We start from the raw sequence: 23,317 nt of genomic DNA on the forward strand, positions 1-23,317 counted from the left end.
TCCTAGTGTAGAAAGGTTAAGAGCACAGGTTCCCACAATATGTGCAGCACACACAGAGGGACTGAAAACCAAGGGAGAGCAGAGGCATTAGGTAAACAGCCAAAAAAGATGAGGCAACATCACACAGAAAGACACGACAAAGAAACTGGTGGATTTAGTTGACTTCAGCTGGGCAAGGCTTGGATGCTGCAGTCTAGTGTGTTGGTGTTCATAAGCAGGCACATCAGCGGCTCTGCTGGATGAAGTGAGCTTCCAGGACTGATCCCTCTGATATTTTCTCATCCAAAGAGGCTGCACACACAAAGAGAGTAATAACCCAAATGCAGAAGGTGATGTGAGGACAGGATGTATGAGTTGGAAATATTTCAATGTTTGCTTCAGGTTGGTGATACAGCTCTGTGTATTGAACTGTAAAAGGTGGCTCAACTGTTCTAGCTCCTAATTGTGAGCCCATCCTCTGCCTATTTCTCTAAAAGCTGACTTATTCCCTCAACAGTCACATCAGAAGTGATTTGGGCAATATAACTGTGTGGTACAATGTTGAAGCTCAAGTTTGGGCCAGGCAGTGTCTTATAGGTCCCATGCTGTATCTACTAGCCTTGTGCAGATGTCTTGGGCAACCTAAACTGTCTAAAATCGCACTAGGCACCTACATCTGGGCACCTGAAGGGAGTGTGTCTGTCATCAGCACATTCACACTGCTTCCACTAGGTATCCCCTGTAAAATCTTGCATTAAGGAAAACACATCCCTACCCCTTACAGGCAATAGACTTAAACAGATGTGGGTCTACAAACTTTTTACTCCAGGAATAACAAATGAACTGTTTTGCATGAAAAGTTTATCAGATTATGCTCCTTTCCCGCTACAGATTATTCTGAAGCAGACATGACAATAAATCTCCGCAGTCCTATGAATATTTCATAGAAACACATTTCAGCTTATGGGTGTTCTTTTTTTTCTTGAACGATTATGTCTGTGTCTTTGGCCATTCATCGTCTGTGATACGTGACTGGCCACTTAATTCAAATTACTGTAATGTCTGGCTTTTGACTGGTTCATTAAATATTTCATAACAAGGAGGAAAAGTAGCACTGCAGATGACATTTATGTGAATATGCAAGCATATTCTTAGTCAAGATTTCTACTCACAAATGCTTCGGGAAGATTAATAGAGATCTCTAAACATTGTTGAAATAGTGACTTTTTATTCCAAGAAATGTTAACGAAAATGGTGATGATAATGATTATTTTCTACTGTTGCTCTAGTTATGGGGATGCGGGTCCAGCATTCTGTAGTCTCTCTAGGACTGGAGTATAACTCACAAATGTAATGAGAAACAAAGTAGATGAGATCTCTTGCAATGGATTTCATTAGTGTAATAGTTCTTGAACAAACTCTGGAAAACAAATCTCAGAAGCCTAACATTTGCCTTGTCAGTCCATGGGAGCTCAACGCTAAAATTCATAGACACCGTAACAAAGTTAATTTTGAGTAGCAATGGGCATTTCTGAAAAGCCTTAGTTCTCATGTGTATCTCTTGTAACACAAGTAAATTCTTCAGATCATTAGCTACAAAATCTGCAAGGCAGAAAAAAGAGGCTGGAGGAAGGAGGAGTAAGCTATTAAATCTGAATTCTCCCAGATGACTATCAGCTTTTCAGGAGCAAACTTTTCAACAGTTTAACTTTTATATTAAATTCCTGCACGCATTTTTAGCAATCCTGTCTCTCTAGGAGCATTTAGTTACGCATACAAACACCAGCTAACGCAAAAGATGCTGCCAAACCGCTATCGGTCCTTCCCATTGACTGGGAGCACTGTGTGGGCATCGGAATAGAAGGTTCCCATGAGAAACACAAAACCTCAGTGAGGTGAATGACAAAAGACCCGTTGACTTTGGGAGAGGCTGGGTCAAGCAAAGGTGCTGTACGCACAGGTGTTCACCTACTTAGGAGATTCAACCTCTTCTACCAGGCTCATCATGCTCTCGGTGGTTTATTCAAGCTCTAATGGTCTCTGGTTTGCTCTGGTGAAGCCTGACCTTATCAAACCCCAACATGTGAATGTGACCTGCCACTGCTGTCACAGTTTCCCCAGTGGGAAGGAACCTTCCCCCAGTAAGGATGCTGGTGCCTTCGCTCTGTCAGGTTTTCCTGGTGGATTTGGAGCCATGTACTCATACGGATGGCTGCCTTCTGCTTTAGCATGTATATTATGAGTGGGAGAGAACCAGCTCCCTAATTTATCAACGTCTCTCTGCAGGGCCTCTCTGTCCTCGAGGGAGTCAACAGCTCCTCCCAATTTAGTGTCATCAGCAAACTTAGTATTCCTTTGAGTGCTGCATCCAAGTCGTTAATGAAGATGCTGAAGAGAAATGCAGCCCTGTGGAACCCCATTAGTGACTGGATGCCAGGCCCATTCACTGTAAGTCTTTGCACCCAAGATGTGAGCCAATTGCTCACCCATCATGTAGCATGGTTCTCCAGCTGCATGCTGGACATTTTGTCCAGAAGGATTCTGTGAGAGGCAGTATGAAAAGCTTTCCTGAAGAAAAAAAAATAAAAATCACTCTTAGGGTAGTCAGGCATTGGAATAGATGGCCCAGGGAGATGGCAGAGTCACCATCCCTGAAGGTGCTCAAAAGGCACCTGATTGTGGCACTGGATGATATGGTTTAGTGGTTATGGGGTTACAGTGGTAGCAGTGGGCTGGCGGTTGGACTGGATGATCTTGAGAGTCTCTGCAAACCCTCATGATTCCATGATTCTACGAAGTGGAGGCTGGTGGAGATCTGGGGGACAGATGAGGAGCTGTGAGTGGGCAATGAGAAGCAGAAAGCTCCAGGAAACTGGGGACAAAACCGTGAGGGGAACCTGCCGGACTGCGGTGGGAGCGGAGGTGGCTGGGACCGGGTGGAGGGTGTGCACTGAATACCCCTGGGCAGGACGGGGTGGAGGGTGTGCACTGAATACCCCTGGGCAGGATCGGGTGGAGGGTGTGCACTGAATACCCCTGGGCAGGATCGGGTGGAGGGTGTGCACCAAATACCCCAGCAGAACCCCCGCCCTGAAGGAACTCCGGGCCCCGGGAACTGCCACCTCCACAATGCCGTTCGCCCGGCCCGGGCATGCGCCGCAGCCGCCTCCGAGGGGCCGCCCGTCCCGTCACCGCCCCGTCACCGCCCGCCTTGGGCGGGGACACCGCGGGTGAGGAGGCGGCCGGGGCGGCGGGGCCGGGCCGGGCCGGGTCGAGGGGCGGTCGCTGCCGCGGGCGGCAGGTGAGGCGGCGCGGCGTGGGGGCGGCCCGGGCACCCGCAGGGAGCGGGGCTGCGCCTCCTTTCCGAGGGGAAAGTGGGTGGCGGGGAGGTGCGGGAAGTGGGGCCGTGCCCCTCGTGATCGGCGGCGACCCCGCGGCGGGAGGCGGATAACCCGGGGACCCCCCCCGAGCGGGGCTGGCCCCGCGGCCGTGAGCACCGTTCCGGCCCGGCCCGGCGACGAGCGGTGAGGGCGAGCAGTGCCTGCTCTTGCAGTGCCTGCTCTCACAGGCAGCTGTTCAATTAAAACTCTGATAGCCTCCCCAGAGGTCAAAGACGCTGCAGGTTGAAAGCCTACCGGGGCAGGTAAAGATGTAATTATGTTCTCCTGACAATTTTCATTGATGGCTGGGTGCATTGGGAACCCCTCCCCGTCCCAGACACCTGTCTTCCGCTTTGAAAGCTTAGCAGTGAATTTGTGAGTTTGGCCCCAGTGGATCCGGATTCCGCATCCTGCCCCGTTTAATTGTTGTGTGCTGACTAAGCATAGTGGAAAAGTTTCTCTCGCTTGTGTCAGCTCTGGATGCGTTGCACATGCATGTTCTGAGGTCGGGCTCACCAGTGGCTGCTGGTGTCCCCTTCTTTCCTTCCAGCCCCTCACAATTAAACGGGTGTTTAAATGGGCTATTAAGATAAACGCTGCTGTTTTGGGAAAAAAAAAATAAATTGAAGAGGCACACTCTCCTCTGGTGTTGAGAATAATGACTGTATCTGAGCAACTGTTAAAGCCAAGGGAACATATCGGTGTTTTCACACCAGCACCATAGTTGGTTAACTATTGACATATGCTGACTTTTAAACGGTGACTGCTGACTCTGATAATAAAATAGAAGCGGCTCCTTTTGAGAGGGATCTCAAAACACTCGAACTGATTGATTGGGTTGTTAGCTCAAGCCTTGACTTAGCTGAGAAGGAGAAGAGCTTTTATTCTCTGCGAGGACGTTCTCCCCGACACAAATCTGATGTATGCTAAACACATCAGCTGTAAGACAAGATGTGTATTTTGCAGTGTCATTTTCAAAGCCGTGGTAGATACCAAATGCGTGTACTAGATATAGGAAACCTGCCTTGCAGACTGCTTTTCTGCTGGGGTGCATTTTGAGCTGGGGTGCATTTTGAGCAGTTTATGATTGCAAGGTGGGAGCTTTACTTGGACTTCGTGTTTTAATTAGCTGTCATCAGAGCTTGAGTTCGGCTTCCAACATTCATGAAGTGTGCCATGAACATGCACTCTAGGTACCTGGCTGATGTTTTGGGACTAACTGCCTGGACCACTTTCTGTATTAAGCAATATGCAAAATGGATGGACTGTGTGGAAATTCTTTTGCAGTTAAATTTCCAATCTCCTGAATCACGTCCCACTGTGAACTTACTGAGATTTGCTTCAATCAGTTGAATATTCTCATCCTCCTTATTCTCAGTCCCTTTCTCTTAAAATTTGTTGCTTTAAATTCTTCCATAAGTGCTGTGGGTTTAAATGGTTCCCTGTAACAGCAGCCCACATTCAGTTACTGCTCCTCAGAGTTTTTAACATATCTGGCCTGTGCTCTAACACAGCAAGGTTTTTAGGAGGTGTTTTAAGACACGGAGGCTTAGAGATCCTCCACGAGTAAAACTATCACTTTATTCAAATAATCAGAGCCATAGATGATTTTTCTCAGCAGAAGAACCTGTTTTCTGTTTAAAATGGCTTTTCCAACTGGGATATATCTAGGCTGTGAAGGAGCAGATTTTTCTAGGAAGTGGTGGGAGGCAGGAAATGAAAAAAGAAGGTGGTGCAAAAGAGAGCGTTAAACCAGATCAGAGAACCAGATCAGAGGTCCTCAGCTGTGCAGACAAAATTTCTTCAAGAAATTTCGTAGTCTTCTCACACTGTGGAATGGTAATTTCTTTGGCTGTGTTTCAAGATGGATGCAAATTCAGTTTTGTGGTTCACATCGAGGGGAAGAATGGGTCTGTGGGTCCACAAAGCCTGGAGAAGAGTGAGATAGAAAGGGTCAGGGGACTTTTGGCGAAAATGGGCGATACTTCCCCTGTTTTGCTCGCTGCTTTCCTGGGAGAGCCAGTGCCATTGACTTTTCACAGTGGGCACAGAGCACTGACAGTTAGCACTTGGTGGTTCTGCTGTGCTGTATGAATGCATGACATGGGACCCTCCTTCTCTTTTTAGGTCTTCGCCCCTTTCCTTCACCTTCTGTGGTAGCACGTGTTCCCTCCTCCTCCATCAGCACACCACCTGCTCCAATACCATTTTGCCACCTTCCCCCCACAACTGTCTCTCCCTGTCCTGGAAGCGAACCAGTAGGTGCAATGTGCTGAAAGAAAGTAGGTTTCTTTTTTGCCTTCCAAGTATGCAGATTGGGGAGGCACTTGGTCCTACAGCGCCCAGCTCTGCCGGCGTTTGGAGCAAGCTGTGAGCGGGGCATTGAGCTCAGCAGGGTGGAGCCTCAACTGCAAGTTTTCAAAGCCAATTACTGGACGCAGTCTATGTATGACAAGCTTCAGTTTCATTAGCTGCCTCCCAGGAGTATCGAGCTGTGCAGCTCACCTTTGCAGAGATCAGAGTCTCCTCTGTGATGTTATTAGGTGTTCTTAAAAATAGCTTCATCAATCCACTTTAAAAGAGCTGGTTTGCTCTGATAACAGTGCCTGCTGGTGCTTTTCCAGATAAGGAACTTGTCACTTCTCCTGCTGTCATACATGCAGCTTCTGCCCTATTTAGAATACAGCTTAAAAAAAGACTACAAAATAACCACCAGTCTTGTGTAAAGATTTATGTTTGGTTTAGGAACAACTGAACGTTCCTTATTTAACTGCTTTGGACAGTGTTGGTTTATTAAGACAGTAGCATCAAACTAAGTGCAGAGTTGAGATATAACGTCACATACCCGTGTCTTGAGGAAATATTCATGATAACATCTCTTATATAACAAAGTGACAACAGGCCAAAGATCTCATTTTTTTTCTTTTTTTTTTTTTCTGTCCCAATTAGAAGTTCATTAGCTTTAAAAAGAATCTGGAGTACTACATAGTGCCTGTATGGGTATAATCTGTATAGTGGTGGGAAGCAACCAGACGAAATAGTATAAAACCAGTTTCAGTCTCTTTTGAGGATCTGAAAAGTAGTTCCCAGCAGTATCATGGGGAAACTGCAGTTGCAGGACATACCTAGTAATTCATTCTATAATGGTGTATACAGGAGCAATGTTCTAATTTACTCATTTCTTTGATGTTTTGTGAGCAGATGGCATTTTTGAAAAGGTCTGTAAATTCTGTGGGAATTTGATAATGGCTAATTGCTGGGGGATCAGAAGAGAGTAGCAGTCAAAGTGAGGCTTGTGACTTCTCTGCTCTCAAAAGAGAGACAGCCCTCTCTGCAGCCTCATTTTTAAGCTACTATCCTTTTGGAAATTCTTGCTCAAGAATATTCACCGGTGTCCTCAGCGTAAATTTGAAACTTGTTGATTAGTCTTCATTAACTGAACTGTGCTTCATGAACCAGTCACTTGTTACCACAGCTAAAAAGTACCAGGGAGATCATGGCTTGTTGGAGACAGTGCACTGTGAATTTTCACATGCCGTTACTTCTTCGCTCTTTCCCTTGTTCTTGCTTGCTTCATGGTTCCTTTCCTTTCAGTTTTCCTTCATCTGTTTCTGTCTCCTTTTGTCTGTGATTGACTTAGGTCTGTTCATGTATTTTAAGCACCTGCCTCGTGTTTGCAGCACAGGACCTCAGTACCTATTTGCACTGTGACATCAAAGGATCACATTTCAAAATTACAACTTTTCCTTTGAACAAGAAGGAAAAAAGGTTCCTGGTTGCTATGGTGATGAGTGCTATATAAATGCCTATAAATAAATAAACAGCTGATTCATGGACTTTGATTTGCACTATTTTTGCTTTTCTAATGAGATATAATTAAATATCAGAATGAGAGGAGGTTTCCTCAATTTTATTAAATACATATTATTCTTAGGCCTCCTGTTTTACAGTATTTCTACTGAGAACGGTTAAATAGTAAGATCTGTATTTTTCTCTCTGTAGGGAGTTGATGGTTTGGAAAATCATAGTCTAGTATTTATAGAAAAACTTTAAGATGCAAAAAGCCACTCCGCTATAAAGGTGGTGTCCATTTTCAGTTTAACCAGAACATACATTTTGAGCTAAATGCCTGTTTTTCTTATCTTTAAGAGACTGTTATTGCTGTCTCAATATTAAAGTTCCAGTCAAAAGTGTCTGTAAATGTAATTATGTTCCTCTGCAGTATTTGAAACCCCACTGGTGCACAACAACAAAACTTGGAAATGTCACTGACTTTTCCTTTTATGTTAAAATGACAAAGGCAGAGTAAAAAAATCTAATATTCCTTGTTGAAGTTCGAGGAGGAGGGGAGAATTGACTTTTTTGTAAGTCTTTTGTTCTCAGGTCTATGATGTAAAAGTAGCTTTCTGTCTCTGTGCTAAAGGTGATAATTGTAAAATGGATTGGATGCAGACAATAAACTGCTTCTTCAGAAGTCAGGGAGTAGCCACCTGTCATTGCTAAAAAAAGCTCTTTTCATTAGCAATCTCTGGAGCCAGTCCACTCGCAGTCGACTGCAGCCCAGTTCCCCAGCAGTGCACTGGAGTAATCCCCCCTCAAAGGTGTTTCTCACTCAGGAAATGGGTGTACTTTCTTTAACAACGAAGGAGAGTTTATAATGGAAGGAGCTTTCCTTAGGGGAAGGAAAAGAGGTATATATGATATACAGAAATACTCCTTTGTTAAAGGATCAGTCTGGTTTCTTGGTGGAAACTGATTTTGCCACAGTGGCCTGAGGAGAGATTTGCTGAGTCCTAAGCTGTGGAGTGCAGCTTGTGCACTGGCAGCAAGTGGATCTGCTTTCTATCACAGCCACAGCTTTGTATTCAAAGAAGCTGTCAGATTTCCAAAGAACTTTGGAGAACTACCCTGTCCTGTTAAATGTTTGATAAAATAACACCACATCCTTCACTGTCTTCCTTCCTTGTGTGCACTCTTCGCTTTAACAATTAAAAAATATATTTGACTACATGCCTCTTACTTCAGAGCGTGTGTAATTGGGAGGACAAGGATGCACAGTAGTTTTTTGCACTTACACACAACTACTTCTCACAGAGCGAAACATGTATCTGCACACAGCTATTGAAGGCAGGGGCAGAATAGGAGCAAGGAATGATGTCCCCGAAGGTCTCACTTGACCAGTGACAGCCTGACAGTTTGACCTGCTGGTCTCATCTGCCTTCCTCAGGTTGCATGACTGACAGTGCACAAGGCAATCCAAGGTCTCTCCCAAGAGGGTCGCTGCAGAGGCTGATGAGGTCTGAAGGCAGCCTGAACCCAAAGAGAATCTGTGCTGACTACAGGAGCATCAGGGAGATGGGAAGGGCAGCAAACAGTGAGTCTTGAAAGTGCTTCAAGTTCGCAGCTACTCCCAGGGATATGGTGTACTGGAGACCACGTTGGTGCTGAAGCAGACCAGGCTCCAGAGTCATTGACAGAGTTTTCTCAGTTGGAAAGCAGCATTATTAGTAGCACATACTGCCTTTAATGGAGAGGCATCTTTATTTAGAAGCCTTTTCTTAGGGTAGGAGGATTAAATATACATATAGATATTTATGACAGGACAAGCTGTTGAGGACAAGCTGGAGGTATTGTGTGTCTGCTTTTCTAGCATGGATACAACAAAGGGTGAAACAGTGAATATATACCAGATTTATTTTTTTTTCTTCTTCAGTTCTGCTTTTCTGTGGCTGGGATTTTTTTTCTGTCAATTTTTTTTTTCAATAGATAGATATGATCCAGGACCATCTGGTGGAATTTGCTGTTGTCACATCTAGGTTTTCTGATGTATTGCCTGTCAAGTTATGTTGTATGTTCAGATGAATTTCTCATATGATCTGCTGACAGCTACTGACAGCCCTGAGATGGGAAGTTGGAAGCTTGGGGGGAAGAAGAGAGGGGCAGAATTAACTTTAAAAATGTAACTCTGATTGTTTTTGATTGTTGGGATTTTATTTCTGATACTTACGGGTGACTTTTTTAGTGAAGAAGTGAACGAGTGAAGAAAGGTGAATGAGTAACTTTAAACCAAATGCATCTAAGTGCAGCTAGGGTACTGTACTTCTACTTGCAATGTTTGTAGTCCACTCGTAGTTTTGTTGTTGATTTTTTTTTTCTCTTTGACGCTACGTTCCTCACTTAATCTTTCTCTATCCTTACCTCTCCATCTGTAGACAAGCTCACACCTACTTACATTGGAGCCTTTTCTTCCTCCTTTACTTCTCAATCCTTACCCAGTCCCTCTTCAGAAAGGAGATCTCAAAACATTTCTGTATTTATTAGGATACCACCAGGTATCCTAATAATCATAGTATCTCGATATCCTAATCCTAATAGCATAATAATTCTGCAGTAAAAAGAACTAACATTTTTGACAAATTGGTATTAACCTTTGCAGACAGATCACATGTATAAAAGCAATAAGCAACTCTGAAATAGCTAGAGTAATTGTTTTCTTGCTGATTTAATACTCAAATAATTAATTAAAGTGGGGGGGGTTGATGTAGAAGTCCACAGTGCAATTGCATTTTCTCACACAATGAAAAAGATAATGCTGTACTTTGTAAACCAGAATCTGAACAAGCTATAAGCACTTCAGTTTTTTCCTCATTTTTTTCTGCCATAATCTGAAACTCCTAGTAGCAATTAGGCTGGTGACAAGATAAATTTCACAGCTTGTTATCATTCTTCATTTTTTAATTGGCCAGATCAGAAAAGAAGTGATTTGTGTTTGAACTTTCAAGGTTTTTAGTTTATATAGTACTGGTAGAAAGCATAGTACAGGGACTTCTGAAGGGGTTGGGAGGAAGCCTGTTTGTAGACAGAGATGGGATTGCAGTGCAAAGGCATATCCAGATGTGTTTCTGACACAGACTGTCCCCCTTTTCTCTCTCAAAGTTGTGGTGGTTGTACTGGGCCTCTGGATCGTTACATCCTGCTAACTGTTGATGAAGTTGGAAGTCACCCTTGGAAAGGAAAAGACTTTCTTCCATGGGGGTTTGAAGCTGAACATGACAGTCCTCAGACTCAGGGGACTCTTGTTGCAGTTTGCTAAGGAAGAAGCTGGAAAGTATTTATTTGCCTCTAATTATTCTTGTGTCTCCTCAATGCTGCTTCCTGGCCTGGGGAATGTGAATGCCCTTCTGTAGCTGTAGACAGACCTTGTGTTAAGCTGACAAGGCCGGTAGAGCCTGAATATAGGGACAGTGTTTTGTACTCCAATCTCGTTCCATGCTTTGTGAGTATCAGATCAGGAGATTTGGAAATGATCCAGCTCCTGTGCTGTTGTAGGGGAAGACTGGGTGTGCAAAGAGCTCTCTGGTTGTGGTGGGCTGTGTTGGATGGAGCATTGTTCTCATACTAATCAAGCATCAGCTCAGCTCCCCTTCTTTTCAGAAGAAGGGGACTTTGGAGGAAACCCCATGGATGGAATATGGCCAAATTCTCAGCCTGTAACATATTTGATAGCACTGCATGGTGGCGAGGCTGGTCTTCAGTCCTTAAACACATTAAATTAACTCTGGGCAAGCTTGCCGAGAAAAGGGTAATGAAGCAGGTCAGAAATGGGACGTGTGCGCTCAAGCACATGCAGTGGGCTTAATGCTCCAGGCAGCATTCCTGCAGGCACGTGGCTGGGGAGCAGCCAGGTCATGGAGCACACTGTGCTGTTGGTTAAATGTATCTCAGACCTCAGGTGCAGCCGAAATCACTTATCCAGGCATGAAAGAGAAAGTCAGTCAGGGAGGAGAGCAATCCCATCAGGAGAAACTGGTGAGAGGAGCTGGATGCAGTCTCCCTTAATGCTGGCTGGGTAGGGCATGTATTAGCCAGCACCCTCTCAGGAGCTGCCTGCTGCAGCAGCTGCCCATTGCAGCAAAAATTTCAGCTTCTAGTGGGTGGAGACTGATGAAGATCTCAACACATGTATTGTGTCGTTTCAGGTAGAGGTGGAGGTTGAGCAGATCTGCAGTATGACTGACGTTGTTTGGTCTTCATCTTTATTTCATGTGATGAGGAGGTGGGAGGGTGGAGATTACTTGAAGTGCCTGGCTAGAGGCAGAACGTAATTTATCAGGGTTTGTTTGTCTGGAGGAGTACGCAGCCCATATATAATGTAGAAACATGTTAAAAAATAGGGAGCTGTTGTCTTTTAAAATCAGTGAGCACTCAAGTCTGTTGGTTTAAAATCTTTCAGTATGTCTAAAATGAACCAAGAAAGTGTGTATAAATAGTACCGATAAAACTAAGCCCTTCATAAACGCAGAGTAATGTGTATTTTCCATGTTTTGGCTGAATTACCTGAAACTTCACTTAGATTTATCCTTGTCAGTTCTTCTGAAATCACATTTAATAGAGATGTTCTTTTCATATGTGATCTGTAAATAGATATTTTGTTTATTTCTACTGCAGTAAGTGTCAATTCCCCCACTTTTTTCCTCTCTTCCTTTGTGTTCTTTTCTCCCTTCTTCTGATTTAAGCTTGGTGGCGATATGTTATAGTTAAATTATCAGAGAGGGAGAGGGATGGTGGTGTCCTCTACCTCGTTGTTAAAAAGTCTATATTTTTGTTTTCTGCAGAGTACTAAGAGCAAGATAAATGAGCAGGGTATTGCCATCCTTTATCACAGTCAGAATGATAAATGACATGTCCTGGAAAGTTTAAAGAATGCAAATCCTTGGCCTACAAGGATGTGTGGTTGAAAGTGCTGATCCAGCTAGGAGTTAGGTACATCCTTAAATCTAAGCACAAGCGATGCTTCCATTGGTGCATACCTGGCACCACACTGAGTGGCGTAAGCAAAACTCTTTCTGTGAAAGGAGTTTGATTTGTTTTAGTGGCTTGAAGTAGGATAAGGAAATGAGCCTTTTCCTATCCCCTGGAAGAGTAGTCTGAGAGTAGTTGCTCTTCTGTGCTACTGTCCTTGACTCTATGGTGTGAACTGATGTAGATGGAAACCCTAATGGTTTGGTGTTTGCTGCCTCACAGATGCATCCATCCACTTCTCCTCCTTGCTTTTCACACTCTGCCCATGTCTGCTAACCATGAGCAGAAGAACAGCTTGTCTGTAGTAGCTAATAACACCTTGTCTGTAGCACAGCGCCTTGGCCTAGAAGGGTGGAAGCGTTAGAAGAGACTGAGGATGTTACATGGGAGTGCATAGCTTTTCCTCCCTTGTGAACAGGGAAATATGTAGAAATTTTCAATCATGTACAATTCAACTTCTTTCCCTCCTGCCCAATGTAAAAAGCCTTTGGACTGAAACTCTGTGCACTGGCTTGTTCTCCACCATCCCAGGAGCAGAATCCAGCAACTCTGGTTGTGTGTATAGACTAGGGAAGGAAAGGCTGGAGAGCAACGCTATGGAAAGGTACCTGGGGGTCCTGGTCAATGGCAAGTTGAATATGAGTCATCAGTGCCCTGGCAGCCAGGAGGGCCAACCATGTCCTGGGGGACATCAGGCAAAGCATCGCCAGCTGGTCCAGGGAGGTGGTTGTCCTGCTCTGCTCTGCACTGGTGCGGCCTCAGCTTGCATATTGTGTGTAGTTTTGGGCACCGCAATATAAAAAAGACATATAGCTCTCAGAGAGTGTCCAAAGGAGGGCCACGAGGATGCTGCAGGGACTGGAGGCAAAGCCATATGAGGGGCAGCTGAGGTCACTTGGTTTGTTCAGCCTGGAGGAGACTGAGGGGAAACCTCACTGCGGTCTTCAACATCCTCACGAGGGGAAGCAGAGGGGTGGGTACTGATCTCTTCACTCTCGTGACCAGTGACAGAACTCGAGGAAATGGCGTGAAGCTGAGTTGAGGGAGGTTTGGGTTGGATATTAGGAAAAGATTTTTCACACAGAGGGTGGTTGGGCACCGGAACAGGCTCCCAATGGAAGTGGTCACAGCACCAAGCCTGCCTGAGTTCAAGAAGCATTTGGACAACACCATTGGGCACACGGTGTGATTCTTGGGGTGTCCTGTGCAGGGCCAGGAGTGGGACTCAATGATACTGATGAGTCTCTTCCAACTCAGCACATTCTATGATTCTGTGATCTTTTCTCTATCTTGGTCTTTTCCTGGTTGTCCTTTAGTGGAAGGCTCTGTTTTTAATTTCCCTGTCTGGTCTTTTTTGTTCTCTACAGCAGTCTTTGAAGGTTACACATTCCTCTGCTGTATATCTTTTGTCCAAGTGCGTCATCTTTCTGTTCTCTATTCCCTTCCTACTTGTTTCTTCTCTTCCTTCCCTTTATTTTAGTCCTATGTTCTCTTTATTCTTTTGGGTTGTTTTTGTTTAGGTTTGAGAAGAGACACACCTGAGTTTAAGTATAGTTGGCTATTTGGACTTAACTTGGAAGTTTTCCTTACAAATGCTAAGTAAGCAAATGGCTCAGTAATTTGCCCCTTCATTTCTTAAAGCTTTTTCCAGTGACAGCTGAAAAGTTTCACTAACTTTTCCCATCCTGCGTGCAGCTTTTGTTGCCATTTGATAATCTTGGACACCAAAGCTTTCTTTGTCATACCTGTGAGAGGCTGTGCTGCACAATTCTTACATCCGAACCAACTGATGTTTCCCTTTTCCATTGTAAAATATTTCAGCTTTTCCTTTCAAAACACACATGCAAGTGTCCTCCTCCCCTCTGGCCTTTGACTCTGCCTTATAAAACTGAAACAGAGATCTAGGTAATCACTGACAGCAGGACTTCTCTGCCCAGTTGCATCCAGAAGCCCCTTCTTCAGCTGCTAGATGTTCTGAAGGCCACATGTGAGTAAAAAGGGGCCAAGGGGCATTTTGATGTTAAGCAAGGGTTTCTTGGTTCTTGTGTGGAGATGGCGTATATGGAGCCTGGGATTAAAGGTGAGAGGCATAAGAGTTTATTTGATAACAGAAGGGGTTTTTTTGTATTTTTGAAAAAGTGGGTTTTGCACTATCCAGCTTACTTGCCTAAGTTCAACTGAGAAAATGTAATTTTCAGTAAAAATGGTTCATTTTTCTGTTGCAAAGATTTCTTTGTAATGGTGTTAATTGCCTTTCCATCTTTTTACTCTTTTACCTTAACAATTTGATTATGCATGTATTTTTGCTCTCTAGAGATGGTGGGTGCGATACAATCTCTGTTATAAACTGTTATCATGTAATTAGCAGGGAAAGATGTCTCTCAAGTCTGATCTGCTGGCTTCTTTGTTGCTCAAGAAGCAAAGAGGAGCTGAATTACTGGGTTTGAGTCCTTGACTGCAAGTCCTTGTTGTGTAAATTTGACATAGGTGACTTCTGTTTCAGAGAACCATCTCTTTCTTCACTTTGGAGCTTTGTAGATGTTAGGACCATGCTTTAATGACTGCAAGGAATTCTAATGAGTTTCCCAGTTGTGCTCTATGTACCCCTTGTATGAAGTGGGCTTGCACGCAGATCTTCCTTATTTATCTAGTTATGCTCTCGGGTAGTTTTTTAAAGATTCCTCTTACAAAGTCTTACAGCTAACAACTGAAAAATAAGCTTTGCTCTCCCTTCTCAGCTTCCTGTCTTCTAAACCAGCCTGTTTGGGATGTTTCTGCTACATTCTTCTCAAAGCCATGCTGAGAGATTTTAATTTCTTTTGGTGCTAAAATTTCACCCATTATGTTTTAGGGCCCAATTTTGCACACTGTTCTGTGAATAACACTTCCCTGCAGTGGTGTACTAGTGTGACTGTGTTTTGTTCTAGGAGTGGAACCCAACTGAGAGTTTAGACCCTGATTTCTTTAAACTCAGACTCATTTGCAGTTTTAAACTGTATGTGAATTTTGAATCACTGGTGACCAATGAAATATTTAAGCACAGTCTTTGGAAATGCCTTGAAGGTATTTGAAACCATCCGCCTCTGTCCCTTCTTTTGTCTCAGGGAAAAAAACCCTCTTTAGTTTGGGTGTAGGGGCTTCAGAAGGGAAGTGCTTTGTATTGTCAATGATTCCCTGCATGTGATGGGGTTTTGCATCTGCTCGTGGCAAGCAGACAGTCAAATGTAGTTACAGAATGATCACAGTCCATTGCATGGGGCATTCACTGGTTAGCCTTTGATGAGCTGGAAATGAGTGAGCTGTGAATTCCTTTGTGTCTTACCTTGCTGTTGTTTTCCCCTCTCCTGGCTGGCCACCTGTAATGTAAATTGAGTGCGATGTTGGTGGTTTATGAATTGAAATCCCTTTGCACTGAAAGATGAGTTTCCCCAGCAGATGAGCCTTTCATCTGTACCTATGAGGACAAAAAGCCCTCTCCAGAAAGGTGTGTGACAGCACTTTCATGACCTCTTTTTTGCACTGACTCAACAATATGGTAAACTCACCTTTGTGAGCCAAACCAGACTCAGGCTGTTCCTGCTGTTCTCATTTATTTCAATTTCTATTTCAATATTTTCCTGCTTACCTTTCACAACAGATGAGAGGAGTGAAGGGAGGGAAGAGGAGGAGGGGTGAAAAATAAAAAGGTGCACAAAGATTAATATGCTGTGTAATTTCCTCTTTTAGAAGGAGGGGAGAGACACACCTGGAAAAATAGGTTATCAGACCTCTAAGCATATATGAAATACTCTGCTTTCTAATAGACACTGTGGTGTTGCATCGAGGCAGTCACTTACTCAGCACTAAAACTATATGACCAGATTCATTTTGAGAAGAAATGATGTGGTTTTCTCTGTGTCTCCACTTTTACTGCCCTTAGATAAGTTAAGGCCCTTGGTGCTTATCACTTTTTAATGATTTGTTCTTACCTCTGCTCCTTCCTTCTGGCTGTTTGTTCTTTACTACTTACGTTGTTACTCATGTTCATGTAGAGACTGGAGAGTTAATAGAAAATGAAGATTGGAGTTGCTCTCACCTTCCCTTCTCCTGTAAGGTTGCCTGGGACAGCTCCATGCACATTTATATATGGCTTTGCAGCTTCTTGGCTTCTGACTGTGTTATAGTTGTATCAGAGTATAAAACTAAAACTGAGAAGCTTATTCAAATCAATTTCTTTGGATTTATAAAGCCACTGATTAGTCGTCTTTTAATGTGGGTATAACTTAGGAGAAAAATGTAGTCTCTGTCTTACTTTTACATGAATTTTGCAATAGTCATATATATTACATACTTGTATATATATACTTAGCACAGAGGTCATAAATCAAGCTATTATACTCAAAGATCTGTAGTCCTTGCTTAATTTATGTGCATGTCTTGTCACACTGGAACACTCTTAGGTACATACTTATTTTTAAGCATTAAATATATTCAAACAAATTAGAGAAGAGGGTTTTTATTTATGTATATTTTGGTTTTCAGTTTGGTGCATTTCATCGCTTCAGTGGTAAAAAAATGGTGGTTATTTTATGTAACCATAAGTCCCTTGGCAAGATGGTTGTTTTCTAGTCAGTCCTCAGCCCCTGACTTGGGTGCTTTCTCCTTTTCCATACTTGCTGCATTAATACAGGTGCAGATTTGGGTCTTTCTAGTTGCAAGAGAAGCTTTCTGTGGCTGTAGCTTTAATCCCTTTGCCTGGAAAGATGGTTTGGCTACCTCAGCAGATTGTTCCTGGCAGCCTCCAGGATAGATTATAAGCGCATCATTCTGCCATAGAAAGGGTGAAGCTGGATGAGCCAAAGCGGGAAGATTCTGCCTGTGATGATAAATGTCCTCTATCTCTGACCCCTCCAGACCTGGAATGTGTCTCACTGCCTATGGCCAATATATATGTATATTTTAGTCTTGTCTTTTCTTCAAGGTCACAAGAACCTTCCTCTTTGAGGATGATGGGTATGACAGCACATATGCCCTTACTATGGCTCATCTTGGGAATGCTTTGCAAGTGAGAGGGTTCAGACCTGCTCAGCCTTGCCTGTGCTTGGGTAGTGCTGCAGGACTCTCATAATGGCTAGGTGGCTTCTGCAGGGAAAGGCTGCATCAGCAGCAGTGCCAGCAGAAGCCTGGAGGTAGAAAAGCACATTCCAATGTAGGAAGCTATCTGGAGAGCCCTTGATGTCTTGAAATACAGTGTAAAGTAGCTGAAAGACTACTCTATTCTTGGCTTTGCAAATAGCAGCACGTGGATCCAAAGCTGTACAAAATGAATGAGGGCAGATGTTTCTAACTGGAGCTGTTTTAAGCAGCAGTTGGTTTATCAGGCTGATGTTGCTCTTCTCTCAGTGACAGGTTACACTTCAGTTATTTGAAGAGATTCTCATTGTGAAATACTTGACTCAGCATTTGATGCAACAGAGGCAGCAGATCTTGTCAGTAGGAAGGAGGGGAACAGAAATGAGCTGCTGTGGCAGGCTTGGGTAAGAAACCTCCCATCAACAAAGGTCCACCACTGAATAGCAGCTGTGTCAGTAGTTTTGCAGATGTTCCTCTTCCAACAGATACTTTCTGCATTTTCTCTGAAACTTTCACCTTCTTGCATGTATTAAATGTCATATCAGCTATTTCTGGAGGTGTTATAATCTCTACACGAGTGGGGTCACAAGGAGGGTAGTAGGGAAATGATGCACTGATTTATTGGTGGGATCAATTAACCACCTTATTTTTTATTACAACTCCAACAAATATAACAGCATGTTAATACAAAAAAAAACCCACACAAAAAAACCAACCTCAAATCAGGCTTGAACCTCTTCCTCTCACTGCCGTGCCCTTGATAAATATGCCTAGATTCAATAGTCCTTCCATGAATTTTCAAACTGACAAGGGCATGAAGAAGTTCTTCCCAGCTATTGAACTGTAAAGTGTTGCATATGGCACCTGGAGGAGTTGGAATGGGTTTGTACAAGTAATTCAGTGTATTCATCACACTTTCTCTAATGCATGAAGTGGTTCACATTGAAGCTGAGAAAGATGATTCATATTGCTTTCTTCTCTCCCCCCTGTCAGTAGCAGCAGTAGCCCTCAGAGCAACATTTGAAACAGTAAATGCCTGGCCCACAGCCACGTGTTACTACTTTGCTGGGCCTTCTGATGGTACTGTAATCAGATGAGGGACAAGATAGGAACTGTTCTTTTCCATGGGGAAAATCAGACTGGGGTATTTAATAAAAAAAAAAAATTTAATTACATATTTAAGTTGGCCAGCAAATATTTTTCAGTCCTATGGCCTATGCTGTCAGGAAACACCCCTTTTTTTTTTACCTCCCATCTAAGTTATCTTATATGATTTGTGAGACTTTATGCTCTATTCTGAATTTTCATGTGAATATTAGCACCCCCAGGATATGCTCCCCACCCAGAACATGGACTTTTTGAGTTCCCTTAGCATCAAAGTGGTTACACTAGGGGAGGGGTATCCTGTGATACTGTGCTCCTATCAGTTGTTAATATTTGTGTTAATATTGTTACTGTCATATGAATAGGCTTGGGTTTTATGGTGGCTGCATCCCTTTAAAATGTGAGGATGTGGAGTACAGGTGTGTCTGAAGGGGGTGTTGGAGGTAAAACAATCTGTTTGCAATTACGAGACTCAAAATGGCAGTAAACCTTTTTATTTCCCCTGATTTGATTTAGGTTCTCCTTTAGCTTGGCTCTGAACTATATTCCTGTCATGCTGCTGTTCTGGCTACCTCCGGGCATTTGTCAGAGACTGGCTAATTGAAGCACACACTCCGGCTTGGATCGAAATTGCTGTTTTGATTAAAATTGTAGACGCTACTGCTGCTTCCTTGTGGAGTTCTTTCCGTGAAGTACTAGGACTTTGGTTTGTAGTTTTTGGTTCTCCAAGGTTTTTAGGAAAGCACGAAGGCTCTGAATATAGCAAAAAGTGGAAGGTTAGGGCAAAGGCAGCATCAGGGAACAATCTTATCACAGAATCATGGAATATTCTGAGTTGGAAGGGACCCACAAAGATCACTGAAGTTCTCAACAGTTGTGGAAAAACTGCAGCCCACTTCCAAACCAGTTGCATAATCCCATGAAGGCAGTGAAATTCTTGGTCATCTTAGGCCCTATCCTTCGGATACTTCCACACAGTTTTTATATATTCACACCATAGATCTAAGTGCCTGACAGTTCCTAAAATGCAAGTTTTGTGTTTCTGTTATGTCTCTTCTTTTGCATACCTTGGCACCCCTACGACGTTCACATTCAAGGGTGTTTTTCCTTTCAACAGGTGTATTTTGCTGTGATATTAATATCTTAATTTCCTAAGACATCTGTGAGACTTGCTGGTTTTGACTACCCTGTTTGTCTCAACAGAGAGGAAGAAGGGTTTCTCTTCCTTTTCCCCCAGCCTTCTCAGGACAAGTCCATGCTGGCAGGGCCTCCAACTTCAGGCTAAGTTGTGGCCATGGGGGACTTTGCCAGATATGCAGGAGGCTCCGTGGCCCTTTGCATGGCAACTGTGGTGGGAATAGAAGATGGGAGGAAGGTGTGTTGGGAGCAGAGTTTGTCAGGCTTATAGCTGCTACTCCAGCAGCTTTTTTTCAGAGCAACAGTGACAGAGCTGATAACTTATTCCTCTCTATCTTTTATCATGTTTACACTGTCACCTGTAGTCATGGAGGCCTGGCTCCTATCTTCAGCCCTGGAGTCCATGGAGATGAATACAGCCTTGGAGTACACAAGAGGGTTTGATTGTTGGTGGATTTTTACCAGGAAGCTGTTGCTGTCTTTGTGGCTTCTGGTGTGATACATTCTATCCAGATACCTTTGACAATTTCAGTCTTTTCCTCTGTAAAATGGGAGATGTGTTTGTTCAGATGAGGTTTTGGTGATAAAGGCTTCATATTAAAGTGTCGTCCGAGAGAGGGCAGATGATCTTCTGCCGTCTAGGCAAAAACAGTTAACAAGTAATGGCTGTGGGAAGCACCAGGGTGAGGCCATGAGCCATACCCAGGGATCTCACAGGCAATGTCTTACCCTTGGTTTCTCATGTCAGTCTAGGTGAACATCATTTACTTACCAAGCTGCTCTTAGGAGCATGAATTATCTCAGACTCCTTTATAGACACATTGGCACTAATTACATTTGCAGGTCTGCAGTTGGCAAAGCTGTAGGAGAGGGAATTGGTTTATCTCTGTCACCCTGCTGACCTGTCATTACTGATGACAAAATGGGAACTTGAAAGAGCTCGAGTGACACCTGGCTTGAGTCAGAACAGCTACTGAAGCCATCTCCTGCCTTGGGAACAAGCAGGTGACTCTCCCACGCCATTCCTCTGCACACACATTGCATACAGTGGCAGGAGCAGCCTGGTATGTCCCTGCAGTGCTGCTAGGTAGTTCCTAGCGGGGATGGAGGGGTTATTGGAGTGAATAGTTTAGTATATGACAAAATCACATAGCAAGCAAGCATATAGTTTATATGTAGAAAATATGCACATATCTGTGGAGGAGAATAAATATCTGTAAATTTCAGGTTGATGCTGAGATGTAACCTGTGTGTGTGTGTGTGTGTGCAAAACATGTTTGATCATACTTATGCCTTTGCAAACCTAAGATTTTTGTAAAACTTGTGCCCTACATCTCTTAAGCCTGGAAGAATATTATGCTTAACACAGTTGAGCAAAGTGACATTTGGCCATTGAGATACTCTTCCAAAAATACCTTTTTCCCTGTCAAAGTATATTCTTGCTTAGGAATTTTCAATATTTCACTGAAGTCCTGGGCCTTTTGACATGAGTTTTAATGTTAGGTTTTGCAGAATCAAAATGTCATCCTCTGTGTGTGGAGTCTCAGTCTTGGTGTCCAGATACCAATTGGTTCCTTTGTCTCCTTTTGTACTTATCAGTACAAAGACTTTTTTGTTAGTTCAAGCATGAAATTTTTTTGTGCTCTCAAACTGAGATGCACTTTTGGTTCAAAAGCACTGCAGGAAGAACAATTTCTTATAGAGTGTCCTTCTGGGACTATAAATAATAAATGCTGTGACTCAGAGTGACGCAGGCAACATACATGTGCAAGGCAAAGATTCAGTAAATAATGATTTACCTGCACTTTGTCAGCTCTAAACCAAGAGGGATCTATTCAGACTTCTTTGCTAGCTTGATGAGTTTTGTTTGTGCTGTACTGCCTTTTAGGAGTTCTAAAACATGAACTCTATTTCTTTTGTGGTGCTGTTTCTGAAGGCCCTTTATGAGAGGTATAAATATTTATCAAACCCTTAGTTCTGACCTAAGACCTCCTATTCAAACCTCACTGACTTGCAGTAGGTGCTGACTGTGAAGAGCTTGGAACTGCCACACTTAGTGCCTTATGGTGCAGTAGTAATGGACAGTTATTATTTCAGAGTCGTTGGAATTATTTGATTATGCTGTGTTCCACTTTAATGATGTAGTTTTGTACTTTGTGGTGTCGCAGATTGACAACAGGACCCTCTTCAGGACTGGGATTAAATTATCCAACTCTATGTGATGTGATAAATTGTACCTGTGAAATCTATGCATATAACTCATTCCATTGGTAGGGAAGAAGCGTATTCATAGATAGAGGACCAGGCTCTATATGTTGTCCTTTCTTCCCCACTAAAATACACACCAGACATGGTGTGTCCTGGTTATCAAGAGTCCCATGGACACAGCTGAAAGTCTGTAGAGTCAGTGGAAAGGCTTCTGTTAGCAGCAGTGGTAGGTCATGCAGTGGAGCTTTCTGAAGTGCAGAAAACACAAAGTCAAGATGCGTTTTCTCAAGTGAAGTCAGCTACAAATCTAACTCCACTCCTTGACTTTCAAAATTCAGAGGAAAAACATCAGACTTGTTCCACATGAGGCAGCACCTTTGTATTCAGAGGGGCCAGGGGCCAGTGAGATGGTCTAAAAAGAGAAGTGTATCTCTGGATATCCTAACAGGACAGGGTGGAGACACTGGGCAGGTTCTCTTCTATTTGCTCTTTTTTTTATTATTTATTTCCCCCAGACAGCTGTGACTGACCAGTGTCCCTTTGAGATCCTCTCAGGACAGGCATAGGGTCATGCTGTAGTTCAAAGTCCACCTTAAGTGGGTGGAAAGAGGTGTTAGAGAACTTTTCCTCTTTTTTTTCATCCTTCTTATTTCACCTGTTAGGTTTCACTTTAAGGGAAAAATCCTCACAGATAGTCAACAAGATGTGTCCTGCAAATACACAGTCAACACATTTACAGAAAGCCTTGTATGTTTGCTTGTGATCTGTTTGCAAGTATATCCCTGAGGCTGGAATTTCCCTTCTATGTTCAGTGATGTGACTTCCTGCCATGAAGCCTTTGGTGAATGCTGTGGGCAAAGCCGGGTTATCATCCACATGTAGATCCTGCTGTGGGATTACGACTGGAAATGTTCCCGGTGAGTACTGTCTGATTTGCTGTCTTCAAGAAGCTGCTCAGTCCCCACAGGTTCAAGCTCTGCTGAGAAGATTGGTGTAAGACACATTCACCTTCATGACCTTCAGCTTGTGTGCAGTAAGAGACTTTCATAAGCTTCAGGATCATTTCTGTGCCTTCGTATTTAAGAATTACTTGTTTCCACCGAAAAAGATAACTTTATTTTGAAAATACTGTTCCCTGGATCTCTGAAGGAGGGCAGTCACAGCCAGGTTCAATACCAAGCCGTTTGCTGACCGTCACAGCTGGGAAATTGCTTCCCTGGTGCCAAGGGAATTGCTAGAAAGCATGACAAAAGGCTTTCACGTCCTCTAGCAAGGGGCTGTTTTTTTCCCCTTTCTCTCCTATTGTTTTCTTCTTTCGTGTGATGTGTTTGGAGTAACAGTAGCATTAATGATACTCAAAAGCAGGATTTCTAAAATGCATGTGTGTGTGCGCGTGTCCCCTCCCCAAACCAGTTTGCCGCCTGTCTCCCAAGACATGCTCAGCTCCGTGAAGCAGCACGGCGGTGTTTGTTTCAGTGTGGCTGCCCGTTGGGGATTTGCAGGAATACTGCAGCAAATCATCCTGCATGCAAGGCTGACCTCTGGGAGGCTAACAAATTGAGGTGAGCCAGCTGGAGCGATAGGACACTGCCGGC

At 43.5% G+C, this 23,317-nt stretch overlaps 1 protein-coding gene across 10 annotated transcripts in view; it reads left to right on the plus strand.

The window, feature by feature from the left end:
• Positions 1–2,666: 2,666 nt before the first annotated feature.
• POMGNT2 (protein O-linked mannose N-acetylglucosaminyltransferase 2 (beta 1,4-)) overlaps positions 2,667–23,317 on the plus strand; it is a 30,726-nt gene continuing 10,075 nt past the window's right edge. For 2 of the 10 annotated variants that reach the window (XM_017818032.1, XM_017818036.1), the window contains exons 1-2: positions 3,243–3,280; positions 5,487–5,617. The gene's annotated coding sequence lies outside the window, so the exon portion shown is untranslated. Of the gene's footprint in view, positions 2,902–3,184; positions 3,210–3,232; positions 3,281–3,478; positions 3,631–5,486; positions 5,618–8,586; positions 8,734–17,654; positions 17,678–22,534; positions 22,640–23,068; positions 23,285–23,317 lie in introns of those variants that run through there. The other 8 variants (XM_017818031.1, XM_017818037.1, XM_017818039.1 and 5 more) reach the window with 8 other exon arrangements.

This window comes from Lepidothrix coronata, unplaced genomic scaffold, assembly GCF_001604755.1.
Source record: "Lepidothrix coronata isolate B3197 unplaced genomic scaffold, Lepidothrix_coronata-1.0 Scaffold64, whole genome shotgun sequence".
NCBI lineage: Eukaryota > Metazoa > Chordata > Aves > Passeriformes > Pipridae > Lepidothrix > Lepidothrix coronata.